General features: G+C 39.2%; 1 protein-coding gene across 1 annotated transcript in view; it reads left to right on the top strand.

Moving 5' to 3' along the window:
• KANK2 (KN motif and ankyrin repeat domains 2) overlaps positions 1-12,319 on the top strand; it is a 1,503,136-nt gene that overhangs the window by 1,263,847 nt on the left and 226,970 nt on the right. The gene's annotated exons all lie outside the window — the stretch shown is intronic.

Here is a 12,319-nt window from a genome sequence, read left to right as displayed (position 1 = left end):
TGGACAATGACAAAGTCATATTTAAATTTGTTGTGGAGTGACCTGAGTGCTTGCATTATGTGGCAGATCCTGGCACCTGACGGGCAGCTGACAGTAACTTTCTCCTTGTTTAGCCTGGTGGGACATCAGTGTGCCTGACTATAGAGTCACCTATGACTAGTGTCTTGAGTACATTGTTTTGCGTTATCAGCTGAGGTTGAGTGGCACACTGATTTTGTGGGGTGTGTGTCATTTGGGTAGTGTTGAGGGGTGGTGGTTGCTTGCGTTTCAGCTTTGGAGGTCTCTGTTTGGCCAGAGTTTTGAGAGCCTCCACAAATGTAGGTGTGTGTTTTGTGTTACTATGTGTGGGTTTAGGTGGTGTAGGCTTTGATGGACTATGTGTTGAGTGTGGTGTGGTGCATGTGTTTACCTTCATCTCTTGACTGTCTAGCACAGTCTTGGCTGGAGAGAGCTTGGCTTCCAGTTTGGCTATATAAGTGCATCTCTCACAGGTTGTAGTGTTGAGTGGTAGGAAGAGAGGGTTTTCAGTGTACATGAGGCAATTGCTACATTGCCCCAAGATACCCATATTCATCAAGTGGACAGGGGAAACTACCAGGAGCTGACCCTTAAACATGCCTGGATAGGTACTTATTAATATAAGTACTAAAAACTGTTTTTCTCCTAACAAGTGAGGAAAGTTGAGAGCTGCAGTAATTTGTAGATTATTTTGTGCTTGCAATGAGTTTTGAGCAAGTGCTGAGCATAAGTAAACACTTTTGAGTGCTAAAACTAGAAAACTGTCTAGTTCTAAGGGAAAATTAGAACAGCAGACTTTCTGGCACCAGGAATAGTTTAACCCTAGTTAAAGGACACTGAGCGATGTGCAAAACCTTGCAAATGCAGGTTTTTAAACAGAAAGATGAAAGGGATAGAAATTGCCCAAAATGGCCAGTAAAACTACAGATTCTGAGCTGAAAGCACTCCTCCAGTGACAGGTTGCTCAAAGCTCACCGCTCACACTGATGAACAGAGAAGCTTCCTTCTGTCTTAGTAAGGTCTGGGCAACACAGTAACTGTAAAAGAGCCCAGAATTCAGCAAAATCAGAAAACTGGATTCTACTGGTTATCGAAAGGTGGAAAACGAGTAGAGCGATATAATTTTTTTTTGTTTGTTTTTTTGTTGTTTTGTTTTTTTTTTCAAAAATTAAAACAGATGCAATAGAACAGATACAGTATTTAACTCTGAACAGTTAAAAAGTGCCAAAAATATACTTATCAGTCAGAAACACAAATATATTTTTTTGTATAAAGTGCAAGAGGAGGAAGGAGGAGCAGAAGATAATTCAAGGTTAAGAACCTAAGTGGGTTGGCCTTCTCAAATGTTCTCTCTGTATTAGGTAGAATGAACACTAGACTGGGAGGAGTATCCCAGATCAAATTTACAGTAGGGGTGGGCAACTGCAAAGCCACCAACTATAACAAACACCACATGAATAGGGTGGGTGGGTGGGAGGGAGAAAGTCAGTTTCAGTACAGATCAGAAACAAAAAACAATGCCAGCAAATATATAAAATAATTCACTCAGCAAATATATAAAATAATTCAGTCAGGCAAAAATTAAGACAATGCAGAACTCTGAAAAGAAGTGCCAAGAAATATACTTATCAGTGATATATTTCCAGATTGTTTGAGAGCACTCTTCAGTCAGAACACAAGGAGTTTCTAACAGTGTATGCAGGAATTTACAAATAGGGACTATTTTAAATCAACAAGCCTTGAAGCAATAAGATAACAAAAAAGCTGTTAGACCAGTTTTATAAAATTTACCACCACCACAGGAATTTTTGGGAACCAGTTTCAATACAGATCAGAAACAAAAATCAATGCCAGCAAATATATAAAATAATTCAATCAGCAAATATATAAAATAATTCAGTCAGGTAAAAATTCCAGCAAGGCAGAACTCTGAAAAGAAGTGCCAAGAAATATATTTATCAGCAAAATATTTCCAGATTGTTTGAGAGAAGTTAATTGTACGTTTGATGAACAAAAGCACTAACAACAATAAACCCGTTGGGATTTTAAGGACACTTTCCCATAATGCAGTTTAAATCTTTAACGGATGAGATTATCATTCCCTACTTGTATGCAGTATTATCTCTGCATTGAGTCAGAACAGCAGCAGAATAACTTCCTACACTGACAAGGTTAGGCTGAATTTTTGAAACTTTATTCCACTGACACTCTTTGGTTTATAGTGTTCAGATATTCTAAACACACTGTAATAAGCTGTTTTTTTCTACCTTGAAGTGTTTCTTTGAGTTCTTTTAAAAACAACAATCAGTTCACTCATCACATTATTCTCTTTAGTCTGTATCCTTCATTGTAAGACTATAAGACAAAAAGAGCTAGGCCACCTGGGCTAAATGAACATGTTTCTATACTACCACTTTTAAAGTTAAGGGCTTCGAAATTGTGACACTTGCACTATCATTAATGGACACCAGATGGTGCTATACCCTTAAACTCATGAATAAGGAAATATGGTCTCATTGTTATCACTTCATGCACTTTATTTGTATATAAAACTTAGGAATTATGTATTTATCTATTTATTTATTTATTGAATTAAAGTTTTTAGAGTGCTAAAATGTTTTTTAATTATTGAAACAAAAGTTACGTAGTACTGTTCTTTAATATTTATTAATATTTATGAGCCCATGATGTCATTTCCTTAAGTATAACCATCTGATGGTTTGAAGGAGTTTTATTGGTTTATTTGAATTTATTAAGTTATATAAGGTGTAATTGGTTTTAATTCATTGTATCTGATGAAGTCCAAGTAGTATGGACGAAAACGCGAGTGGTTGGTGAACAGCGTTTATGCAGTTTGGAGTGTGCGAATAAAGCTGTGTTTTTAAACTATTTGAAACAAGTTTTTTATCTTCTTCCTAGCTTCAAGCACTTTTTTCTTTTATAGGCTGAATTTTTGAAACTTTATTCCACTGACACTCTTTGGTTTATAGTGTTCAGATATTCTAAACACACTGTAATAAGCTGTTTTTTCTACCTTGAAGTGTTTCTTTGAGTTCTTTTAAAAACAACAATCAGTTCACTCATCACATTATTCTCTTTAGTCTGTATCTTTCATTGTAAGACTATAAGACAAAAAGAGCTGTCATGTCTCGAAAGATGAATAGGTTTATGGCTCCAAGGGGAAAAAAAAGCAGCTGTATATGACACTACACAGTAAAAGTGTTGTGAATTAGGTTCATAGGTTCATAGGTTCATACTAGGCTATCTGCCCTGGGGCAATTATAAGCCTAGCCCGATTCTGTATGGCTTACGCCACCCCTTGATTTGAGTATACTGTGCCCTTTTTAAGATTTAGTTTACTGTGCCTCTGTCTAATAGTGACACGGGAGTAATTCCTGGGACAAACCTACGATCCCCCATCCACTTATCGAGATTCTTCTTGAAGAGATTCAGTGAGGTGCTCTGCCTCACATTAACTGGAATTCTATTCCAGAGTGAAGGGAGCCTCTGGGTTATGAACCTGTCCCTCCAGCAAGTTCTATTTATTTCTGTGCTGAGGTTCAAGTCCCTCGAGCGTGTGGCTCTAAGGGATTTAGATTTACTGAGGTGGAGCATGTCCATTAATTCTGGATTTGACATAGCTTTGTATGTCAGGCATAGATCGCCTCGAAGTAGGCGGTATACAACTGAGTAGAGCTGGAGTTTTTTTAACCGAGCAGCATATGGCATCTGTTTGAGACCCTTGATCCTCTTGGTGAGATACTTTTGGGGTCTTTCTAATTGCTGCAATTCTTACATACTTAATTGTTTTAGGACTAGAGTGGGTGGTAATAAGCTACAAATAAAATATATATATTTTTTGGGTCTATATCAGCATATCGAATGCTGAAAATGCCGAATGCAATTTAATCGAGCTGAAATGTTCGAAATCTCAAAAGAGCGAAGTGATGGAACATCGATTTCTTTCCCAGGGAAGGAAATCAGTGTTCTGTGCAAAAAAAATATTCAGTACTTTAAACACTGACAGAAGTGGTGGGCTTTGCCCCCCACAACCCCCAACGTGGGGGGCTGTGCCCCCCAAACCCCCCTACTTAAATATACCAACTCCAAGACCACACCACAGTGGAGGAAATAGCAAACTCCAATGACGGCCCACCGATTTCTTTCCCTGGGAAAGAAATCGATGTTCCGTCAGTTCGCTCTTCTGAGATTTCGAACATTTCAGTTTGATTAAATTAAATTTGGCGTTTTCAACATTCGAAATGCTGATAGGAACCCATTTTTTTTTCCATTGGCCCAAAAGATTAACATTTGTTCAATAAAGGCCAAAGAGGCAAATTCTTGAGGAAAATGTCATGATATTTTATTCAAACACACTGTAATGGGGAAGATAATCGATATATAAAAGCACAGGATAGAAAACACAGCTAAGTTATTAATTTTTAAATATGTGGCAATGTATGTTTACTCTCTTGGAGAAGGAAGTGTTATGAATAAAGGTACAGTTGCCCTTTAAAGATGCAAAACGAGGAGGATGCCAGTATGGCTACACAGGAACATGAGGATAGTAATTAGGTCAAAAGTCAAGGCATACCAGAGGAGAAATGGAGGCATAGTAAAGAAAGATGCACAGAAGGATAACAAAATAAGTAAAAAAATAAGTAAAAGCGGCAAAGTCACAAGTTAAATGGGATGCAGCAGAAGGAAGTAAGAAGACAACAAAAGGCATTTTAGTTATATAATATGAAGAATGGAGGGACACAGCTGGCTAGACTGAGTAATGATGTGAGAAGGGATTTCATGGAAGACAATGAAAACTCAGAGTTCTTGAATGACTACTTCCCTTAGTCTTCACAAATGAAAGACATGGGACGGTGTGCTGGTGGGAGGGCTGTGGAGCACTCACGGACAAGAGGAGGTAGTAAAAACTGGATGTGGAGAAGAGAAGACAAAGCACAGAGACCAGATAAACTACCTCTCAGCGGCCTCAGACATCCGACCCACATGTGGGCAAATCATCTGAAGGAGATATTCATTAGAACACTGACATGTAAGTTCCTAAGGACTAAAAGGTGATGAGTGCTGACCTTGTAAAAATGGGTGAAGCAGGAAAAACGCAGGGCTACAGGTCTATTATGTCAACTGTAGTAAAAGTGAAAGTCATGGTAAGAAGCCTGAGGGGAAAGGCTGGTTGCTTTTCTAGAGGACAGCAATGTTCAGGATATAACCATTGTGGATGCATGACTAGAAGGATCTGTCAGTCATATCTTATCAACGTTTTTGTCTTGGTCTGCCTGGAGTTCACCAAGGCCTTTGACACGGTCTCACAAAGGCATCTTGAGGAAAAAAATACAAAATTTGGTCATAGGACTTAAACTAAGAAAATGTAGTGCAGCTGTTTTATAATGTGAGCACACACACACACACACACTAGAGGGTTGTAATGAAAGAGGGAATGTTAAGTGTAAAGTGGTCACATTTCATAGTCATTGACATCAGAGCCTTGATGATGGCCTCTCCAATTGCCCTTCTATGTCAGCAATCACTGCAGATGTTGGTGTCTGTGTGTGTGTGTGTGTGTGTGTGTGTGTGTGTGTGTGTGTGTGTGTGTGTGTGTGTGCGTGTGTGTGTGCGTGTGTGTGTCTGTGTGTCTGTGTGTGTGTGTGATGCTTTTATTTTCAATTGTCTCTCTTCTCTATGGCTGTGTGATCATAATGTTAGCATATACAAGTACATGGTCATAACTCCTGTAAAAATGTTTCAAAAGTCTCATTGAGTTGAATTTTTAAAAATATAGTTTTGCCTGATTGAAGCAGCAAAGAATGGATACCAGCAAGACACAGGAGGCCTGTTACTTTTCACTGTTATTGTTTCTGCCATGTCGAAGGGAACAAGATCCTTCTGTTAACTGATGCCATAGATACAGTGATAGGAATGGAGGAAAATGTAGGAGAGACTCAGGATAGCTGACCATGTGGAGACAAATTGAAAGTACCTCCCTTGAACCATCCATCCTTAGTGTGAAGTGTTTGCTGTAGGGAATGGAATGGCAAAAGATAGGAATCTTGTGGTGTTGGAGGCACCCAGATTAGATCACCAGAGTCAGAGTCAGAAGGTCAAGATAGCAACAAACAGAATTATGCAATGTATCTTCAAGCGGATAGAATTCCAGAAGCAAGGAGATAATTCTCTTTCTCCTCTAAAAGGCCTGTGATTGCAGTAAATGGAATGCTGGGATGTATTTTCAGGAGAATGGATGCCCAAAACAAAAAGATAATTTTACCACACCTCTGACCCCTCGTTAAACCATGAACCAAGTGCTTTCTGCAGTTCTACAGAAACATAAGGCAGCCAGAAGGAGACCGGAGGAAAGCCACCAAAATATTGTATTTATTGAAGGGAGAAAACTGATGACCAGAAACTAGAGGAACTACAGCTCTTCTCACTAGAGCCCAGAATTGGCTGTAGATGTTATACTGGTGCACAAGGTCATTCCAGGGAGATAAGAAGGTGTTATTTTGAACAGAAAAAAACTGGGAAAGGGTCACAGACAGCAGACAGTAGAGACCTACTACTGTTCAGAGCTGCAAAAGTATTTTTTTTTTCACAGAGAGGGTGGTAGACCTGTGGGGTAAATTGTTGAAATAGTGATGGAGAGGGAATCCATGGAGGCATTCAAAAGGGCATGGGTCATGTAGAGAAAGAGTGAGGGGGAGAGAGGGATGGAGTGGAAGAGAGCTGGTGTAATTAAATTAAAAGGCAGAACAGACATTTTTTCTGCCATCAAGCAAATGTAATTTAAAATGTAACTAAGCAGTCATTCTGATGTTTTCTAAGCCGCCATTCACAATGCGCCCTTTCTGCATGCTAAGGTCACGGTAAGTTGGTGCCCAAAACATGCTGTTTTACTGTTTGTTCCCCTGTAAAGTTGATATAATTGCTTTGAGACCAAAATGCACTGTTTAAATTGCTTCTCAGACAAATGGACAGTAAATTCATATTATGGGAAGATTAATCTTTTTATTTTTTTACACATTCATTAAACAGATGAGAACTGGTCTTTATATGGTGACTTTACAGTAGCCAGTCAACCAGCATGTTTTTCTGAGATGGAAGGAACGTAAAATACCCAGAGTGACACAGGATGAACATGCAGACTTCCTACAGATGGTGAGCCAATGGCGCCAGAAGCTGATGAAGACTGGGGGAGTGGAGGGTGAGAGGGGCACTTAGTGATATAAAAAAGGGCACTTTTTTATAACTATTTACTACCACAACATAGGTTCACCTGGAGGACATTTTAAGCTTAACCAATTCCCTTTTGGTACTTGAATTAATATTTTCTGATTGGTCTTATCTATCCCATGGCTGATAATGGTATATTATCCCTAGTGGGAATAACTGTGATCATACCATAAATAATTTTAGGGGGCCCATGTAAGGGATGCAGCATTTAGGAACTGCCTATATCCATTAGTGATATGAGGGGCAATCCTGGAGTACATTTTCTATTACCCATCCTTAGATCCAAGTTGCATTTGAATATGGACAGGGATGAGCTTTGTTTTACTTGAATGGATAGTCTGTTCTGGAATAGTGGTAGCCTCTGTGATATATATCCATCTCTCCACAACATTCAGCTTAGATACCCGGACTGAGTATTTCTGATGCTATTTGACTTGCTGCTGATCAGTAGTTCTATCTGTATTAGGTCAGAGGATGCCTCGTATGCCAGACATGTCACCTCTAAGCACTCTGTAAGATACTGAATATAGTAATAAATCTTTGAGGTGGCCCATACAAGACATATTGTTTAGGACTTGTATACTTTTAGTAAGGTATCTCTGAAGGTATTCTAATTGTTGCATGGGGCTGGACAGATACATGCCAAAGTGGGCATTATACAAAATGATTGACCTAATAGAGCTTTGTAATGGGGGACAACATCTCCAGATCTAGTCACAATCAATTTGTTTATAAGCTGTGCAGTATAGAAAGGCTTTCTTATAACTCTGGGCACATGTTGGTCAAACGTTAGGTCACTGTACACACAAGTTCCCAAATGCCAAACAGCTAGGCCAATTCTCAGAGGGCATTGTCATGATTTTGACACCAGTTATTATTTAGGACAAACTTTTCTGCATGATGGTTAACTCATTTGGGGATTCAGTAACTCCTCCTAGCTTGCAGTCATCTCAAATTTAGCTGGCCAAAGCCCTTTGGTATTTCCTTTTACTTTTGAGATGTATATGCCAAACAGAAAAAGTCTCAGCACCAAACCCTGGGGGACTCCATTCGTGACCAGTCTCTTTCCCTATTTTGATCTCCTGCATCCTGTGAGCAAGCTGGCAATCTAGCTAGTGATGCAAGTGTTTGCTCCTACATTATTCATCTTTTGTACTCCACCTGAGTAGGTGATTGTATCAAAAGGCTTGGCCAGGTCATGGTAATGCGGTGTGAACTGTTTTACCTTCATCCATTGCTTTGGTAACAAGAGTAAAGCTTAAAATTTGCTCATGATTTTGAGCCTTTCACATTTTCCTCTGGTCTGTTTTCAAACACATTTTTAGGGATATGCATACATGTATGCATTCTTTGATTCATCTTCCTGATTGTATTACATTATATTCCTTGTATAATACAGCACCAGTTGCTAGAACGTGTTTTAAATTTGTAGTTTTGAACAGTCTTCTAGTAAGCAATGAAACAAAACGTATGAACCAATAATGACAAAACTAACCATTTCAGAAAATTTCAACCATAAAAGGCCACTCAAACTTCTGTCATTACAATCCACCAATATCAGTCAATATGCACAATCTCTTTAGAAGTCAGTCATCTAAATAATTCCACATTAAAGAGATATGTAACTAATGAAGAGGTTGCTACTAGGAAGCAACCTTATACTTCACTGTTTCATCTACAAATAAAGTGGCTGTTGCCCTTGAAGAATAAATTGCCTATGTTCCATTAAAAAATGATAAGCTAGTAATATTGGAATAGGGAATGGATGGCCAACTGATAACAGGTTCATAGTTACTGGGCAACTCCTCCAAAGGAGGACATTCACTGGACTTCAGCATCTACTCCCTTTAAATGACAACACAGTACAGTATCAGCAATCCATCTGCATACTGGGGGAATAGAACCCACAGCCTTCTGCATCAAAAGTAAGGCTACTACCTGTTGTGCTACTAACAATGCAAACAGACTTGGAATAAGCAGCACTAAACTTCTCTTCTGCTGAAGCTCTCCGCTCCTTGTAATATTTTTTATGTATTTAACATTTGTTTACTGGGAAAGTCCAACTTGGAAGAAAGAGTTTTGAGCAGAAGCCCAGGAAAAAAGTTCTACAAATGCATGTCTTTGTAACATGGGAGGGAACCCACACAAACACAGGGAAGGCATACAGACTCCACACAGAAGGCACCCCGGCCAAGATTCAAGCCAGAGAACCTCTTGCTGTGAGTTAACACTACCACAACACCATCCACTTGACACAACTAAATCTCTCAATTTCACAGCAGAAGAAATGCGGTAAAAGCCAAAATTTATTGGGGGGGGTCAAAGACCCAAAACCAGGGACACATTTTAAATATTCCTTGCATAATTTTAGAAAGTTGCTGAAATAATGTTTTGTGTTACCATGTGTTTCCAAAACAGATAAGAAGACTGAAACTTAAAGGGTATCACTGATTTGCCACAAAATCACAAATTTTTAAGGGGACAGACCAAAAGTATGAGCCAAATATTCTGTGAAATCTAGACAATTGAGAGCTATGGACTCAACTCCCTGAATCACAAAAGTGGTGGTGTGGGTAGGCCCTTATATCCAAGGTTCAGGGTCTGAACCTGGGCAATTCTAACCACCAGTTATAAGTAACTGGGGCATTTTACACACACACACACACACACACACACACACACACACACACACACACACACACACACACACACACACACACACACACACACACCACACACACAGCTTCCAACAGCTGTCAAGCACACACACATGCGGAGCTTCCAACAGCAGTCGAACACACACAAGCGGAGTTTCCAACAGCAGTCAAACACACACAAGCAGAGCTTCAAACAGCAGTCAAACACACACAAGCAGAGCTTCCAACAGCAGTCAAACACACACAAGTGGAACTTCCAACAGCAGTTAAACACTTACACACACTATTGATCGGAGCTTCTAACAGCAGTTAAACACACACACTAATGAACAGAGCTTCCAACAGCAGTTAACCACAGATAAATGAGTGGAGCTTCCCACAGCAGTTAAACACACACACAAACACACACACACACACACACACACATACATACACACACACACACACACGCACACACTAATGAGCGGAGCTTCCAACAGCAGTTAAACACACACACACACTAATGAGCAGAGCTTCCAACAGCAGTTAAACACACACACACACACACACACACACACACACACACACACACACACACACACACACTAATGAGCGGAGCTTCCAACAGCAGTTAAACACACATACACTAATGAGTGGAGCTTCCCACAGCAGTTAAACACACACACACACACACACACAATGAGCGGAGCTTCCAACAGCAGTTAAACACACACACACTAATGAGCAGAGCTTCCAACAGCAGTTAAACACACACACACACACACACACACACACACACACACACACACACACACACACACACACTAATGAGCAGAGCTTCCAACAGCAGTTAAACACACACACGCACACACACACACACACTATTGAGCAGAGCTTCCAACAGCAGTTAAACACACACACACACATACACACTAATGAGTGGAGCTTCCAACAGCAGTTAAACACACACACACACTAATGAACGGAGCTTCCAACAGCAGTTAAAGTCACACACACACACACACACACACACACACACACACACTAATGAGTGGAGCTTCCAACAGCAGTTAAACACACACACACACGCACACACACACACACACACACACACACACACACACTAATGAGCAGAGCTTCCAACAGCAGTGAAATAATAAGTTAGAACATGGTATCACCCTCAGAAATCCAGGCATGTCAAGATGTGAAATGTGCTAGCAGTGCAAATATATTGACATTGGACAAACTTACTTTGTATGAAACATTAGATACAAGACCCTGAAAAAATTCAACTGTAATTCAAAAGCAGTTGTATATTTAGTTACATGCCAGCAGAGCATTTTACATCGGTAAGATGGACAGGAAATTAAAAGAAAGGGTGTATGAGCATGTATATAGTATTAACAAAAAGAAAACTGAAAATGCCTGAGCGAAGCATATTACTGAAAATCAGAATCACAGTTTTAAATTCAGGGCTTTAGATCAAATAGAATTTGACATCAGAGGGGGCCCTTTTTCTCTCTTATTAGAGAGACTCAAACTTCTATGGCAGGTGAAATTAAACGCACATCAGTATCCTGGACTCAGTGATGTGAGCTCTGTGGTATGTTTACTGAAGTTAAAAAGTTTAGCAAGGTAGTAGTTAGAAGTTGTTTATTTACACATATTTTTAATTATTTGTTTTAGGATGTATATAGGTGAGAAGCTTTTATAAATAATATATTATTGTTTGGACATGAAAAGTAATTTTTTAAAAATACATTTCATGTGTTTTGTTAAAAAGATTTTTCACCCTTGTTTTAAATGAGAAGGACATTGTCATTGGTTATTACATTATCATGTGGTTTGGAAAAAGGTTTTTAAACACAGAACATTTGAATGTCTTTAACTGAAGAAGTTCTTGTTAGAAACAGGACAAAAAGTGCTTATTAATTAACGGTTGTCAGTACATGCATCTTCTAGTCATTTGTTTAGTCTTTTCAAGTTTGTGAATTGGTGTTTGTTTTTGGAATTTTGGAGTCGTAAATAATAAGTGGAGCTTCCAACAGCAGTTAAATAATGAAACAGAGATTCCAACAGCAGTTAAATAATGAAACGGAGCTTCCAACAGCAGTTAAATAATGAAACGGAGCTTCCAACAGCAGTTAAATAATGAAACAGGGATTCCAACAGCAGTTAAATAATGAAACCGAGCTTCCAACAGCAGTTAAATAATGAAACGGAGCTTCCAACAGCAGTTAAATAATGAAACGGAGCTTCCAACAGCAGTTAAATAATGAAACGGAGCTTTCAACAGCAGTTAAATAATGAAACGGAGCTTCCAACAGCAGTTAAATAATGAAACGATGCTTCCAACAGCAGTTAAATAATGAAACGGAGATTCCAACAGCAGTTAAATAATGAAACGGAGCTTCCGACAG

This window comes from Protopterus annectens, chromosome 9.part0 (assembly GCF_019279795.1).
Source record: "Protopterus annectens isolate FY-2018-M chromosome 9.part0, PAN1.0, whole genome shotgun sequence".
Classification (NCBI taxonomy): domain Eukaryota; kingdom Metazoa; phylum Chordata; order Ceratodontiformes; family Protopteridae; genus Protopterus; species Protopterus annectens.
This window is presented reverse-complemented; position numbering and strand designations above follow the sequence as displayed.